The sequence below is a fragment of the Nothoprocta perdicaria genome, unplaced genomic scaffold (assembly GCF_003342845.1).
Source record: "Nothoprocta perdicaria isolate Ctin4 unplaced genomic scaffold, notPer1 scaffold_46, whole genome shotgun sequence".
NCBI lineage: Eukaryota > Metazoa > Chordata > Aves > Tinamiformes > Tinamidae > Nothoprocta > Nothoprocta perdicaria.
The window spans coordinates 1,238,176-1,254,715 of NW_020455710.1; the positions used below are offsets into that span (position 1 = coordinate 1,238,176).

General features: G+C 40.3%; 1 long non-coding RNA gene across 2 annotated transcripts in view; it reads right to left on the reverse strand.

Moving 5' to 3' along the window:
- Positions 1 to 7,965: 7,965 nt before the first annotated feature.
- LOC112953628 overlaps positions 7,966 to 16,540 on the reverse strand; it is a 41,812-nt gene continuing 33,237 nt past the window's right edge. Inside the window, exon 3 of one of the 2 annotated variants that reach the window (XR_003250586.1) lies at positions 7,966 to 8,614. This is a non-coding gene — a long non-coding RNA (uncharacterized LOC112953628). Of the gene's footprint in view, positions 8,615 to 12,797; positions 13,115 to 16,540 lie in introns of those variants that run through there. The other variant, XR_003250587.1, reaches the window with a different exon arrangement.

Below are 16,540 nucleotides of genomic sequence, written 5' to 3' on the forward strand. Positions count from 1 at the left end.
TGCTCAAATAAAAAGCACTGAAGAGGGTATCTCAAAAACGAGGCAAAGTAAGCATTTTTTCAAATTACTGTTGTCAGTCACATAAATTGTTATCAACAGTCTCCCAAAACAGAAAAGTGTCACAATATCATCTTTGGAATCCTTTAATTTTGCTACATTGTTCTAGTTCTTTCTTCGCCTTCAAACTTTTAAGTTACAGCTGGGTTGGATGACATTTTCAAGACCTTCTTTTGAGGAAGGAAGGGTACAACCAGAGAGGAAGGACATATTTTAACGAGCAAACATAAAAGGAGACATCCTTGTTACTCCAACGGCATCACCCTTCAGTGCAACTCCCCAAATTGCAGAAGTCAGAAATAAGAATAACTGTACAGGGAAGCCATGAGAAAACACATGTCAAGCAACTAATGAAAGCCCAAATCGCACAAGTCCTCCAGTATCTTCATAGCAATAATCCCCTCTGCACACAAAAGTCCAAAGCTGGTCAGGCTGCGCTGGCTCCTCAGGACTCATCAAGAGGCAAATTTCAGACCTTGAGCCAGTTTCCAATATTTCGTGCATAATCCCACCTGCATAAGCACACCTGATTTCTCTCTGCTCCAAATGCCAGCTAAATAAGTCAGCTGCACTGCAACATAGAGAAATAACCACCATGGAGTTTACGGGAGAAAAATAAAACCAGAGAACGCTGCCCTTGCACCATTACATCCCCCACGGATCCACACCCAGGCCGGGCAGGTTTCTGCACATGTAATGAAACAGCAACAAGGCTTCTTGGGGGTTCATTTCTTTTTAAAGGACCAGGATTTTGAGTATACAAAAAGAGTTGGGACACACCAACAAACACCCCGTTTGTTCGACGGCATAGTCTACCCTACCCAACAGCAGGCACCTCCAGCACTGAACATTTCCATGCAGCCTGGATCCCTGGGGCATGGCAAGCAGCATGGGGCACACGTCATCCACTCCTCTTCCACAGCAGTGCAATTGCTTTCCATCTTGCAGGCAAAATACATATTTGATGCTTTCACTTGTCCCAGTAGAACTCGAAAGGTGAAGTATCTGCTGTATCTAAGTATCTAAGACTTGAGATAGTGGCACAATTTTCCTTCTACCAAAAGCAAGAGAGGATGAATCATGAATAATCTATACCCACTGCAGACTGAAGTCTTAATCAGAACTACTCAAAACAAAATCAGCTTGCTTACATAAATAAGGGCGGGGGGAGCTCTCAGACGTATGCACAGTACAAACACATCAAATCACTATTCAGAAAATTCCCTGCTCACCCACAAATTACCCAATTAAACATTTGAGCGACACTGGCAAATGTTATCTACTGCTTTCCCATCAGCTCAAGCTTAGTACAGGCAGACTATGCACTGCAGATCTGCGTTTTGTAAATGCACTAGCAGAGAATTATGGTTCCCTCTCATCAGATTTCTTTCCATTCACAAATCCATAACCTAAGGCCATACACACAGCAATAAACCAGTGCATACTTACTTTTCCTAAGATGTTTTCTCCTATTCTGAATGTTACATGTCATTAGCAGATCTCTCCTGATTGGAGAGACAGGCTCAGCACACAAATACTGGCGGTGTATTCTACATGACAAGTCTTTTTCACGTGAAAAAACCTATAAGCTGGTCTCATCTAACCTTCTGGGCACAGCAAGCGATAAAGGGGAAGGTCCTTAGGGCCATCCAGGTCCTCCCTTGGCCACCTGAAGACTCGGTGCAGCACGAGAGCAGGATGGAGCAAAGCAAGGAGCCTCCCCAGGGCCCGACACGTGCTCCTGCCTCCGAGACACAGACCCTCGTCCTGACAGCAGCAGATACCAATTACTGTCTGCGAATAAAATAGCAAGCAATTAATCAGACCTCTGAATATTTTAGCAAAGATGCTGCCAGTCCCCATCAGACTTGATGGGGCTTCAAAATCGCAATGCAAAATGGCAGCCTGAGTCCCAAACTGCCTATTTTCTTTGCAACATGTAGCAAGATAAGAATATCGCTCCATGCCATTTTCCGATTTCATTAAAATCTTTGTCTTTGGACTGCAACATCAGAAATGAAATGCTTAATATATTCAGTAAAATATAATACAGTTGTTTGCCATGGTGACCTTTTCAGTATTCTGTATATTGTGTTTTGATAAGCCAACCCCTGCCCCGCTTTTGATAGCACAACTATCTCCGAGCTGTGCACGCTTTTCCGTCAAGTAAAATAATGCAAGAACAGGTAAGTACCAGAGAGCAGTGGTGTCCCACAGCCAAAGCCACCTTCTCCTTAGCTTTATGGGAGGCCCTGTACAGGTCTGCATAAACTGCAGACCATTAGGAGCACTGATAAATTTTATGATAACTTTAAGCTGAGAAGGTCCAAAAAAAGGTAGAATGGAACGGAGTAACTGTTTTGTATCATGGTTGAATATAGGAAATAAATGCATCCTGTACTGCAACTATTTTCTTCCCCATCTCTATCTTGAGTAGAAAAGTTCATTACAAAAATACTGTTTAGAAAAAAAGTGCCTATTTTTCAAATATATATTAAATACAAAAATAAACACTTAGCACTGAGACATTTAAAATAACAGTTGTTTCACAAATCACCCCAAAGACACTGATTTCACAGTTAAAACACAGATGCCACAATGGTCTGAAAAGCTTTTGCCAGTTGAAAAACAAAAAAGATGCTATTTTAAATCTACTGCAGACTTGAGAATAACACACACATTCACACTTCAAAATGACATATTTGGTAAGTTTGTCCCGATTTACAATGCAGCGGTCTGAGCTCAGCAGCCCAGCTGAGAGCCCGGGTGCTTCCTTGATGCAGCACCAGGTACTCAGGGCTCCCGCTGCCTTCACAGAAAACTCAAGAAATGAAAATGATGAGGCCTTCTTTCCTGGAGAATCAGGTCATTTGTTGCTCAAAAAATAGTGTCTATAGTTACACGCAAGACTTCATGCTTAGAGTTATAAGACAGATTAAACTTTGAAGCTGAGGATTTATAATATATATAATATTAATATATAAAATTATATATAATATATAACATAATATATATAAAAATTCTGGTCATTCTTGCCTCTCCTACCACCATTCCATTTTTTAAATCCTATTCGAAACCCTAATATCAACTGTACCTTGCAATTACACCCTCAGTAGGACACTCGCACCCGAATCAAATTTAGGAATGCAATGTCAGTGAACCATTGATGTAACTTGCTCAGGGACTTGCTCAGGAACAGGGAAGTTTGGAAGAATAACATTCTCATAAACAAAAATTTTCACATGGAATGGCACATTGACACAGACTCTATATATTGTCACATATTTAAACTTGCAAGTGTGAACAATAGTTCATTAAGACTGGAAGAAATTCTAATATAGAATAAAAGGCTTTCTTATCTAACATGAGATGACTATATGAAGCCACAATTTTATTATTTAGTTTTATTGTTTTAAATTAAATGGAACAAAGTGGCTATTTCATCTTGCTGATTTAATAAGTTAATAAAGTCTGCTGGCAAACATATACTGTGAGATACAGTAACTCCTTCTCACGTTGAAGAGTATTAAAAATATTCTGTGTAGGAGATGCTGTCTTCTGCACTGCACTCAAAGACAGTACTTACCAACAAGCAAGATTTAATTCATTCTCTGATGCAGCTTATTCTCTCCATTTCCTTGTGCTTTGCCTACCTTATGGCAAGTTTTCTCCATCCCTACAAATATCTTCTTCCTTATAACATTGTCAGATTTGGCAGTGATTTTAGACATTCAATTTAACCGTGTTTGTCTCCAGCACACAAAAACACTGTAATAGTAGATACAATATTCATTTCCGATCCCTCGGAGGACACTAAGTGAGCTGCCACTAGAAGGTGAAGGCCTGAGAGCATCCAGGGAAACGGCTCCTTTCACTGAGTTCAGGCTTCCCTTTATGCTCCAAGTGTTGGTTTGCTCCTGGTTTATTAGCTAATGAACCTCCCCGGGAGGCTGTGATACCAGGCAGCATTGGTTGGGTTTGCTGTTGTTTTAGGTTGTGAGGGTTTGGAGGCTGGGGGCAATGCACTCTCAAAATACACAGTATATTTCAGACCATTAACATCGTCTAAAAAGACAAAATACTGAGAAAATGTCTATTACATGGCACTGATGTGATCACGTTCTTGTGACTATAATAGTGATAAAGTTCTAATTCACTTCAACAGCCTCACAGGTAAACTAACTGTTTCATACACTTCAATGGGAATCTAAGCTTTGGTGTGTGCTTTGGTGTGTTTTGTAGTTTCATAGTTAAAAATAATCTAAATTTAGATATATCATTTAAAACAAAAATAAAAACAAAAATTAAATAGATCTTTCCTATATACTGCTTAGAAATACAGACACTTTCCCTCCCCAAGGACAAGAGCAGACCAAAACTATGGAGTCACAAAGGCAGAACAGCAAATGGAAACAGGCAGCCTCGTCCAGCCCCACGAGGAAATTAAAACTTGACTGGAGAGGAGCAAAAGTCAATTAGAGCAAAGATAATCAGAGAGAAAATTTGAAACAAAGGCTTTCATTTTCCCTGACATTGATTTCAAAATCTTGAAGGGATGAGCAAAGTTTTAATGAATGTTATTTTAAAATAATTAATATATCACAATCAGGCATGCCAGGGAAAGATGAACATTACAGGCTTAGAATTATTTTCTGCACTCCCTGCAGAGAACTGCTTGATGTGAAGCTGGAAGCCAGAGCTGGAGAAAAATCTATAAATATGCGTGTGAGATGCTTAATAAAGCAAGACTATAGACTCTTAAGTTTAGTTGAGATAACACAATGCAAACGTTTGTCTTTACAGTGCAATGACAGTAACGGAATGATATCCGCTAAGTAATCTTCCCAGGAAGAAATGCAATTTGGTAAAGGCAATTTTAGGTGCATGCAATAATTAATTTCTGTAACATTAATGACTTCCGAGACAGGCCAAAATTAAAACACTTGCTATGCACTATTCAGCCCATCAATTAGCCATCAACATTGGACTTGGTTATTTGTTGCTAAAAGCAATAGGACTGGACTATGGTCAATCGCTATAGCTTGAGCAGAAACAACCCTCCAGTCCACAGGAAGGGAAGCAAAGGGCTAATCTGCCTGCCTACCTAATCTCTCCAGTAAGTGCCCTTTGCTGGTCACGGATCTGCCCTACAGCTGTGGCAGGTGCCAAAGCAGCGACCACACTGGCAAAGTCGGGTGGAGCCCAGCAGCAAATCTGCCCAACGGGGTGAGTTAGAACAGCTCTGGGAGAGCAGCCCACACACAAGGGACCTGTCACACAGCAGAACTGGAAGGGGGCAAGAGCTGGAACAGGCACAGAGACAGAAAGGACTATTCAAATATTCAAAACCCAGAAATGATCTACTGGAAGTAAGAAACTTCCACACAAGTCATAACCTGATGGAAGAGGTGAACAGGTTGTCTCTGTGTTACAGGTAAGGAGTCAAAGATCGTGAAGATCACAATTAGTCAATAAAAAAACTGAAATGCATCTTTTCTCTTGTCTCATACAGAGTTGAAATTATGACTGTCACAGTGAGGCTAAAAAGGCTCAGAACAAAGATCTCCTCATAGGCAATGGATCAGGTCTGGGGTTTGTGCGGACAGGTGCTAGCTGGGGGGTTTTGTGCTCTTTCCTTTTTTTATTTATAACACTCTTTTTTTTCCCCACTCTATATTTCCCTCGTGGCTGCAAGATTTGAATCCACATAAATAATTATGGAAATAGCACCTAAGGAAATGACATATGAGATTTTAGAATTAACTCAACATACACACAAAACCGTTTTCTTCCCAGAGAAGACATCATAGGGGGCTTCCCATGGAGCACCTGTGAGGCATGAAGAGACTAGAGGGTGAGTGAGAAGTTTGGCAATTTTGTAGCCCCTTTCTATACCAGAGGAGGAAAAAAGTCATTCCTATGGAAACTGCCAATACAGGAGCCCACGGCACCTTTAATTTCCCCTGAGCCTTAATAGAGCACTTGTAGAGCATCTCCAGCTCATCAAAAAGAAAAGCAAATATTTTACTATGTAATTCATTGAAAAGACTAGAAGCAATATAGTTGCCTTCTTTGGGATATGACAAAACATGGTTTAAAAAACTTAAACTAATTTACAGGAAAGCTCATTTTGCCTATAATGTACTGAACAGACATTTAACTAAAATCAGATCTCATAGAACAAGGCAAAAAGTGCACAAATTGAGAAACAGGATGGAAAGAAAGTTGAAGTGATTAACAGGAACCCACTCTAGGGAAGAAATGATTCCACATGCAGGTGTTTGAGCACTTCCATTCTAAGCTTTTAGGATTTGTACGTTTACACGGCTTTCTAATCTGAGACAAGACTGACATCTACTAAAAATTCCAAGTTCTACTGCATAGCTTGAAAGCTTTAATTTTTCAAGACCAAGACTAAGATTTCTAGAGGTCAAAAACGAGACTCTTAGGTTGCAATGTCAAACTGACAAACATCAAAATAAAGTCACAGAGGTTGAGGCAAACAAACATTAATCTCAAGTGTAACAAAATCAGAATCAAGTCTCTGAAATGAGAAGAGAATGCCAAACAAAACGCCAAAGTGGAGCAAGTGAAGCGTTGCAGGAGCGCACACAAACATCTAACCCCTCCTGTCACATCAGTGCAACGTTTCTAACAACAGACACAGCCAAACATGAAACTAGATTAGTATGTGAATACTTAATTCCTGTGAACTCCAAACGGGCAGGCTGAAGGCAGCCACTCTGAGGGTGGTTATGGATGTGCAGAACCCCCGGCCTGCATGAGCCCAGTGCGGCTGGGCCAAGCTCGGCGACGGATGGGGCCAACGTTTCCACGCAACTGTTCACACGGCACCGAGTGACACGCCACAGCCCCACCTTACCCCTCCACAACCCCAACTCCACTGAGTCCTTTCAAGATTCTGAAGCTTATTCAGAATTCACGAGAAAAAAAAATACTACTTCCCCTCCCTCTCTCAAAAATTAGACCTTACGTTCCCCAGCTTGGAACATGAGCTCTCCAGAACCGCTGAGTGGCTCTGCACCCACAGCAGGGCAAGTTCCTCCCTGCGGATCTTCCTAAGGACAGATTAGAGACAGCCCCCACACAGTCTGCCTGGATTCTCCACAAATTTCGTGGATTTTCTATAAAAAAAAGTCAAATTCAGCTTTATCTCTTTAAGCAAGACAGAGTTGCTTGCTCAAAACATTTGTGTGCTCACATCCACCAAGCAAACCCCCTAGCTACAGTGCAATGAACTAACTACTAAAGGCGCAAATCTACAGTCTCTAGTCGAGTCACTTCATTCCGCAGAAAGCCCCGCTAAAATCACTCCCTTCAGCAAAGCAGAATTCAGAAGAGGTTGAGCCTGAAGTTTCTCTACTGCTCATAATGAAAACGCTCCTCTGGGCAAGGCTGGCACGAGCTACACACGGCGCCTGCACAGGGCACAGCTTGGCAAGGTGATGGGTGACGTTTCCCTTTTTTTTTTTTTTTTTTTTTTGCTTTTGGAAGGATTTCCCATTTACTTCTCATCCGGAATTGTTAACTTATACTGTTAAACATTTAATTCCCATATGCAGTCTCTTGCTGAGGAACGTTTGCTTTTCATAAGGCTGGACACATGCATCAGTTTGAGCGGGGGTTCTGCAGTAAGCACCTGCTTCTGTCAAATGAATTGTAATAATGACTATCTGCCTTCCAAGGTAAAGCTGGTCAGGGGATTATGTTTTCCAAGTATTTGACAGAAGGGGAAATCTATCTGTAAGACCAAGTGTCCTTCAATATAAGTACAGTATCTCCAAAAGATGAAAGGGAGCAGATTTGAGCTTATTAGGTCCTTGTCAATAAGGGGAAAATGCACCTCATGCAGTTGACAGCAGGGAAAAAGGATGACTTTAATATTGCTCACCTCCCAGAAGCAATCCAGTTAGCTAGGGAGCAGAAATATTGGTGTGAGCAGCAACGTTATTCTCAAAGTTGGCCTTCAACTAACTTTCAGTTTTCCTTTGAGTGCAGGTTTTTTGATACCTTAGGCACATAATTACCATGTGACATATGTAAGCTATATCTCTAATACAGGTAATAGGGCTTTTGTGCATGCAGTTCTTTTATGCAGTCCTGATCAGAGCCTACATAAATTAGGTGTACTTAATTTTGCACAGGCACTTGTTAGACTCCACAGTTCAAAACCAAGTACTATAAAAGCGAGCTGTTAAAAAAAAAAGGCATAGAGTAGTTTTCAAAAAAATCCCAAATCATTAATAAAGCCACGTGGAGTCCTTTGCTAGCTGCTTTTCACAAGTCTTTTTTACCTTTTGTCTTGAAGCTATCGGATGGCTCCCACTCTGGGCTCCGCACAGGCCTGGACGACCTGTTCCTGTGACTTGGTGCACAACCTCCTCCTGCACAGGGGCTCTGCCTTTTGCTCATGCTTGCTCCTCTGAACAACGGTCTCGCTCTTTCCTGCTGTTTCCAGGCTGTTCCATTTCTTTAAGGGAGCCAAAGGAACATGGTCTCCTTCCAGAGCACTCTTTCACTGATGGACAAAATGAACCTGGAAAACTCAAAGAGAAAAATGAGGTTAGTTTGAAACTGCAGAATTTCTGGGTTTTTCTCAGTTTCAACAATAAATACAATAGCTGTTTATAAATTAGTAATGATAAGCTTTTGGATTAAAAAGTGGGGATATACTAATAAAATATTACCCAAGTCTGATTCGCCTTGCACTATTACAAGCATAAATCAGGGAAAATGGAGATACAGAGAAGTGCTGCCAAGTTACTCTGCACACTGCTCTGAGGCACTCTGGTGCTGAATACTACAGAGATGGTAAATACAGAGCATGGACATGGACATTCCAGCCCCACTCCATGGGGGCCTCTACACTTTATCACCTCCAGACCCTAAACATGCGCTAACACTTCAAAAAAAAAATCTAGTAAACTGCATTTTTTCCTCTTTCATTTAAATGAACTACTTGTCTTCTTGGTGTCAGAAATCTACATTTGGAATTGTACAGCGAACACTCTTAATTATGATCTTGCTCAAACTCAATTGAATTTCTCTCCATCTCTCTCTTTCTCCTGTTGCCGCTAATTAAGATAAATACGTCAGAAGTGCTATTGCTGAAGGGAAAGCTGTAGCAAGTGTCATTGGTCTCTGGGATATTTCCCATTTTGCCATGAGCTGTCGCCAATGATTTAGGACCAAGTGCCAAGAATTAGATTAATCTTGATGAAATTAGCAAATGCTCTGTGATGTTGACATCCCTTGGTGCTAAATGACATTCTCCTGGCTGGACCATTACCACAGAGAGAAAACATTCTTTCTTCCTCAGAGGATTGCAAATCAGGGCATTAGGTGAAGATATTTTTCCCAGAAAGGACAAATTCAAGTGCTACTGGCTATAAGGGTTTAGTCCTTATTCCAGCATCCTTGGCAAAAAAATCTGTGACACACTCCAAGGATATAAAGGAGCTCATCTGACATCAACGGATGAGGAAGGAAAAAAAAACTATTTTACTTCTGCTTGATAAAGGACCACAGTTACTTATGTAAATACTTGCAAGAAACACAACAAATATACAATAGAGTTCCTTTCTTAAGGCATATTGCATAACTACCTGCAAGTACAAGCATATGCACTTAACTACTTTTTGTGCATCTTTCTGCATGCGTTTTTTCCTAAACCCTTCATTGTGCATCAACTAGCTTGGGCAAGAGGTCTGGTATATCTATATTTAGGAAAAGAAGAAAAAACACTAAAAATGGAACTACATGTTTTTCTTATAGTGGATCTTCTAATGCACAGCTACATTATTACTGAATTATGAAACACTTCTCTACACAGGCACTGAAATCCCCCAGCTTTGAGATACGGATTTTCTTCTCCTTTGTGTTTTCATTCTCAGGTATATTATCAATCACAGTTTTGTTTACAGAGCATATTTCTTAAACCTTCCTGGAGATTTAAAGTCCCCAAATGATGGTATTAAAATTACAGCCATGATTCCATAAGCACTTCTGTAGCTTAGAAATATCCCTTCCTGTGGAAACTGAACTGCCTCATCCACATGTGCTGCCTCTTCTCTGCAGAGCTGCATTATCACGTGTACTTCATTATCTCGGAAAATAGAGTTTTTGTTTTCTAGGGCCCTGATTCAGCAAGTCATCCCAACTGCACTAGGGCCCTCAACTTAAGCCCTATTGAATACAATGAGCTTAAGCAGTGCTCAAAGCCAAGAGTTTAGCACTGAGGAATACAGGAATACATTTGAACAGGAATACATTTAATCACAGTAGAAATACATTCCTAGACCAGCTCTATGCCACGGCCACAGGCCAAAATTGGTCTTATTTTAATGATACCTCCAAAAAAACAACCTCAGCAAGTTTGGCAGCTCGTGTGCAGAGACTGTCAGGCTGACCAGCGCTGTCACCTCACTCCCTGTTCATTCCCTGCCCGTCATCTCAAGCCATCTGTGGCCCCTTGCTCAATCTGTGGATTGTAACCCTCAGGCGTGGGAGGTCTCTTGTATAATTCAGCACAATCCAATACAACAAAGCTTTGCTGTTCTTGGTTAAAGCTCCACTTTCTATTAAAATCTGTTTTCCTAAACCAAATGGACAGTCAAGGGGACAACGAGTGCCATTTGTTCATCTCTATAATCATCTCTGCTCATGTGTCTGCTCATTTACGCGCCTCTAGTAAATGTTACCCAGGACCAAGGACACTGTTGTTGGCACGAGGTTACTAAAAAGCACGTTCCACAGTTCCAAAATCGACCTTCCTCTTTTTAATGTGGTTTATCCACAGACTTACACAGGCTGAATAAAGCGAGCTCGCTTCCCACCAGATCTCTATTCCCCCTGAATAAAGATGCTCACAATCCAGGAAGGCTCGTGCTCAAGCTCTGTCCTTAGAAGAACCTCTCTGCTTCTCTGGGGCCTCACAGGGCTACCTGGGAGCACAGGCATTTGCAGGAGCAGCGCTTGAGACTGTGGTGCTGATGCATCTTAATACTGATGTGACCCTCAGTAAATTCTAGAGTTTATGGATTTGCTGCCACTGCAATTTAATAGTAGACAGTTCTCAGCAAGGTTGAATTAACATGTGTCAGCACAGATTTACACAAGGATAGCTAATAACTTCCTAGCAGAAAAGAGGGAGAAAGTTATTTTTAAGTGAAAGCCTAGATATTGCAAGGAAAAGGCAGACCGAAAGGAAACAGTGCAGGCATTTTTTCAAAATAAACACAGCACTGAGCCTCACTTAAACTCTCTGATTTTTACCATTTAGTATCAGCAGGGATTTTTCAGCTCTTGTCATTCTGCTCGTGGCACCCTGTAAAAGTCACAAAAGGCTCTTCCTCCCGTTACAGGAACTTCTAGCTTACCTGTAAACTAAGTTCTGTTTTGCTTACATTTTTAAGGAAAAAAAATCATTAATTCTACATTTTAGTATTGGATAGAAATTCTTTTTATTTCTACATGTAGCTGTAGAAACCCATAATCTATCATAAAAATTCAAGACCTCCTAGTACATTTTAGACATTTTAATAACACCATATTTATTAGGAGGCCAAATAAATCGAACTTTTACATTCTGATGGGGCTGTAAACATATAAATATGCATATATAAAATACAGGCCATGTAAAGGCTACAGAATGTGACCATGAAACCCACATCAAAGCAGATACATTATGTGCAGTAGAAAACAGCAGATCCTGATACCACACTCTTACTTTTCTTAAGCTAAGTTAAGTGTAGATGACACTACAGCTGGTGTGTGACATTGTTTGGCAAACAAAAAGCAGGCAACCTATCATATACAGCTTATATACTCTCTTGGCTAGCTGTCATTAAGTTAATTTTCACTTAAAAAAATAGTTAACCAAAAATAAAATCTATCTCACTCTATGCTAAGGTTCCCTGCCATGACCGATAACAGATATTATTTTTGGTTCCTGGGTACATTATAGTCAGTGATGGTAATTCTCTCTAGCAGTGCTGCTTTGACTCAAAAGAATTGATTTTTCAAAGCTTTGCATTACCACAGAGGAGAAATCTGTTCAAAAACAAGTATTCCGGGCCATTCAGATACACATGCAAACATGTACATCAATGTTTAAACTTCAAGTAAATTTATGCATGGCTTAATAAATATGCAGGAGTGCTTGAAAGTGTAACTATCCTATTGTCACACTTCTTATTTTCAGGGGAAAATGTGTGTATATAGCTTTTATAATACCTGATCAAATATGAATGAGTGGATCATGTAAGATTTAGATTTGGAAATACAGGTGCTGTTGAAATGCCTCAGGAAGGCAAGAAGATATTTCTCACATAAAAACATTGCTAGTAAAGCCCCACAGCAGCTGCTCCATAGGATGGAAAGACTCCTTCCCCTAAGGAGTTATGAACCACCCAGTGACCAGGAACTATTAGAAAGCAATGGGCAAAACTCAAACTTGAGCTTTGCAACCTGATTTGGTCCAGGTCTAGGATTGAGCTATTAAAACAAGGAACAAAGAGTTTGGAACAAGGACTCACTTGGCGCCTGGAAGCACGATTCAAGTAAAGTTTCAACCTCAGAGATATGCTTTATTTTATTTTTTCTTTTAGACTCTAATTATCATAATTAGGAGCAGGGAAAATTTCCTAAGACTCATCATTTCATTTTAATTCACAGAATTAGGCAAATCTCTTGCTGATTAACTTTGTTCTGTGTCTGATGCTACGGGGATGAGACACAGTGAAACAGGGCAAGTAAACAGAATAAATGGAAGGAAAATTGCCTCTACAGAGAATTACAAACTGGCATTTACCATAGTCACATTTTCACTGTTTCAATGCCAGATTTTCTTTTGCCATTGGAGTGCTACCTTTTCCCTTTACAAGGATCACCTTTCAGAGCTGTCCAAAATGTAATTAAAAACAAAGCAGTACAGTTGAAGAAAACTGGCAGCTTTGTTTCAACATTGGCTTTGCTCTGGAAGTCTGGACGAGTGAGGAACTCCAGGCAAGTCCCACTAGATACAGGCTCTGCAGATCTGAAAAGATCAAGAGACGTCACAAACCGACAGGGCTGAGTTTCACCAGACAGTAATTAAAAGTTGCTTCAAACTTATTTAAACAAAGAGGAGAAGAAACGTAACCATGTAGGAAACACTGGGAAAGCATCTCCCCGTCATTTGGAGCATTTGCTCCTCATCAATTCAGGATATCCAATGATTTCGTCGTTAATTGTAGTCTCAGTCGCTTCTGGACAAACTGAAAAATTATCAGCTGCAGTAGCATGAACTAATGGTGATGGCCCCGCCACAGGGCTGCACTCCGAACATTGTTTTGAGCCAAGAAAGCATTAAATAATTGCTCCACAGATTGAAAGCAAGAAAACAGATATAAATCATGGGCTCATTGGTTTAACTTCAATGATAGCAATCATCTTCAGACAGGAAGGAAGAATAAATCCAGTAAACTACTGTCAAGCATTTAAAATCTAGTAATAGATGGATACTTAGAGCTTGAGGGGACAGATGAGGTTTCTAACCAGACTTAACAGCCCGCAGCGAGTGCCAGGATTGTGCTGCAGCCTCTCTCTGCTCTTGTCCCAAGCCCTGGGGGACCAGTAAAGAGATCAAAGAGCAAAGGGGCAGGCAAAGGAGTCGCAAAAGGGCTTAGATGAGGATGGACATTGTCCTTCATTCTGGGATTTGGGTCTGATGGGATACTAAAGAAAATCCAACAGCCTGTCCTGGCGGGTTTACATGGCATGTAGTTATACTAACGAATGAGCAGAGAGACTGCATACAGTATCTGCCCTGGGAGGGATTCTGTAAGTTCAGTACCTTTATCCAGCACGCATCTTCAAAACAAAACAAAAAAAAACCACCCACACACAACACCTTTCTGCCACATTTGGCCACTGCTGTAAATTAGCATTATTGGCTCAAAATGAAAGTTAAAGTTCTTGATCACTGTTCTAGGACTGTGATTGCCTACAAAAACTAGTAGTTGGAGGTTCGCATTTCTAGAAAAGAAGAGGGCTCCACAAAAAAAATCCCTGTTCAGTAGCAGCATGAGCAAAAACAGCAGCAAAGCTATTGTCAGGAGAAGAAATGCTAGAGCATAGGGAGAAAAAATAATAGGCAGCTGTGACACAAACAACATGCCAGGCACCTACACTATAAAGTGCAGTAACTACATGACCAGTCATGATAATGCTGCTAGGCTGTCTTGCAGTAACAAAATAACTTTATGCAATGGTTGTATCTCTTACTATCTGTGAGATAACAAGCCCCACAGATCTTGGAAACTTTAATTACTTGAATTTACTGCTTATCAATTGCATCAGTGAGGCACTAGAGAGCAGCCTGGATTGACCTGTTCTGTGGGAATGACTTGCATAGCGAAGACATAACAACGGAGCCACTTCTGCTTCGGCTCCAAGAAGAGCTTTATCTCACTTCAGTTCTTAATGGTGTCTTCTCCTGCAGTATTTTATACAATTCAACCAAATCTATAGCACTTATATTTATCCCTTGTGCACTTTCACGTGAAAGCTGAAAGCAGCCTGCAAACATATGAGCATACATCACTTCTGTGGCAAAGACTGCCAGGCCAGCCATTAAAGTCCACAATACTGTGTCTATCATTAGGAAATAGTTGACTCCACAGTCCTCTTGGGAGATATGGAACAGACCCTAAATTCAAGAAAAATTTGATTTCTTTCCTGCTTAGATACTGAGTTTTGCAAGGAAGGTCAGCTTTGGCTAGCAACATGAACAGAGAAAAGCTTGATGACACCGCCAGAACATGGGGCAAAGAGAATGGTTGTCTGGAAGAACGTCCTACGGACACCAGAACTCTGAGCAAATGGAGAAAGGACTGCACAAGATGCAGTGCACAACAGCATGACAATATCTACCACACCTGCAGAGAGAAAACAGCCATGTTGGCTTTCTCATACGCACTGGCAAGAATATTTTTACTTCTATGATTAACATTTTCTTACCCCAAATGGGCAAATACTTTAAAGTTCTTTAATTCTCTGTATTTTTCACTTTTTAACCATAAATGACTTAAGCAGATACTTAAGATTTTCACAATATACCTTGTACTTCAGATTAGACTAGACACAGTCAAGTAGGTCTAGTGCTGGGTATTGGAAACATAATATTAAGCTCATTTGTCTCAACATCTATTCCAAGATGATAGAATCAAGCACTCTGCAGTTTCAAATAGACTGATTATTTCACCAAGTAGCAGAATAAAATATTGAACTAGTGTGCTTAATAAGATTACAGTTTGTCAAGAAATAAAAGTTATATTCCACAAGTAATCTAGTCATTTCCAAGTATCTGAAATCAGTAAGAATATCCTCTAAATTCATGACAGAACTGGAATGAAAAAGTCAACAACAGAATTGCTATTAAAGTCTAAAGAAATTATTTTAACTATGTTGTTGAAAATCAGCATACTTTTTTGAAAATATTTCTGATGAAATTGCTATTTGTGATCAAAAACAGTTGTGTGGAAATTTTTCAGCCAGTTCCAACGAAGATGTTTTCAAATATATTCTCTGCTATTAACTTAATTGCTTTGATTTTATAAGATGACAGACAGTAAAATTTAACACAGATAGTTATTTAAATTAGAAAGCCTTTAAGACTTAAATTGACATGCCATCCTGAAGTCAGAAGACTATTTTCAGCTTATTCTTTTGAATGCCATCCACTTTGCCATTCAGTTTAATGCAGTTCTCAGGCAATTAACATACCACTCTGATTATGCTGAAATTTCCATTCATTCTGCCAGACTTCCACTGAAATGTTCAATTCATTTACTCTACCGATTACCATAAAAAAAGCCATTAAAATTACTGTACACATGACTAGCAGAGACCAAGTCCTACATGGAGGACACCATTAATGTTCAATGAACACCACTAATTGCTGCATTTTAGCAACAGTAATTGTTATTTGTAATGTAAAGGACTTCATAAAATTTACCGTTTTCAGAGTTATTGCAGTACATCCATCAAGAGGCTGCACAGAGCCAGTGCGCCCAGTTTTGTATTGGAGTATTTGTGGAAGTACCTATGGCAGTGACCTTCTGAAGAAGGTCTAGGTGCAGGCTGTTGACATTTAAGAAGAGAGCTTTACTCCATGTAATTTTAAGTGACAAAGATAGAAAAGCTTCATGTCAAGAGCTCATGAAGAAGCACTCTGGATGTTACAAACCAAGGCCTGAGGAGGAGCAATCATACATATTATGGCTCCTACCTCATTTTTGCCACTCTAAAATAGAACAACTTTTGAAAAATCACCATCAGTTCATCCTCCCTGTAACCACTGGTAGAAAAGGCTCAGAAAACTCTTGTTTCCGGCCTGAAACCCACCTGGAACAGCACCCAAGGGAGCAGGCTGGGGAGGCACTCACCCCACAGCACAGGCTGCCCTGGCACCTCGTCTTTC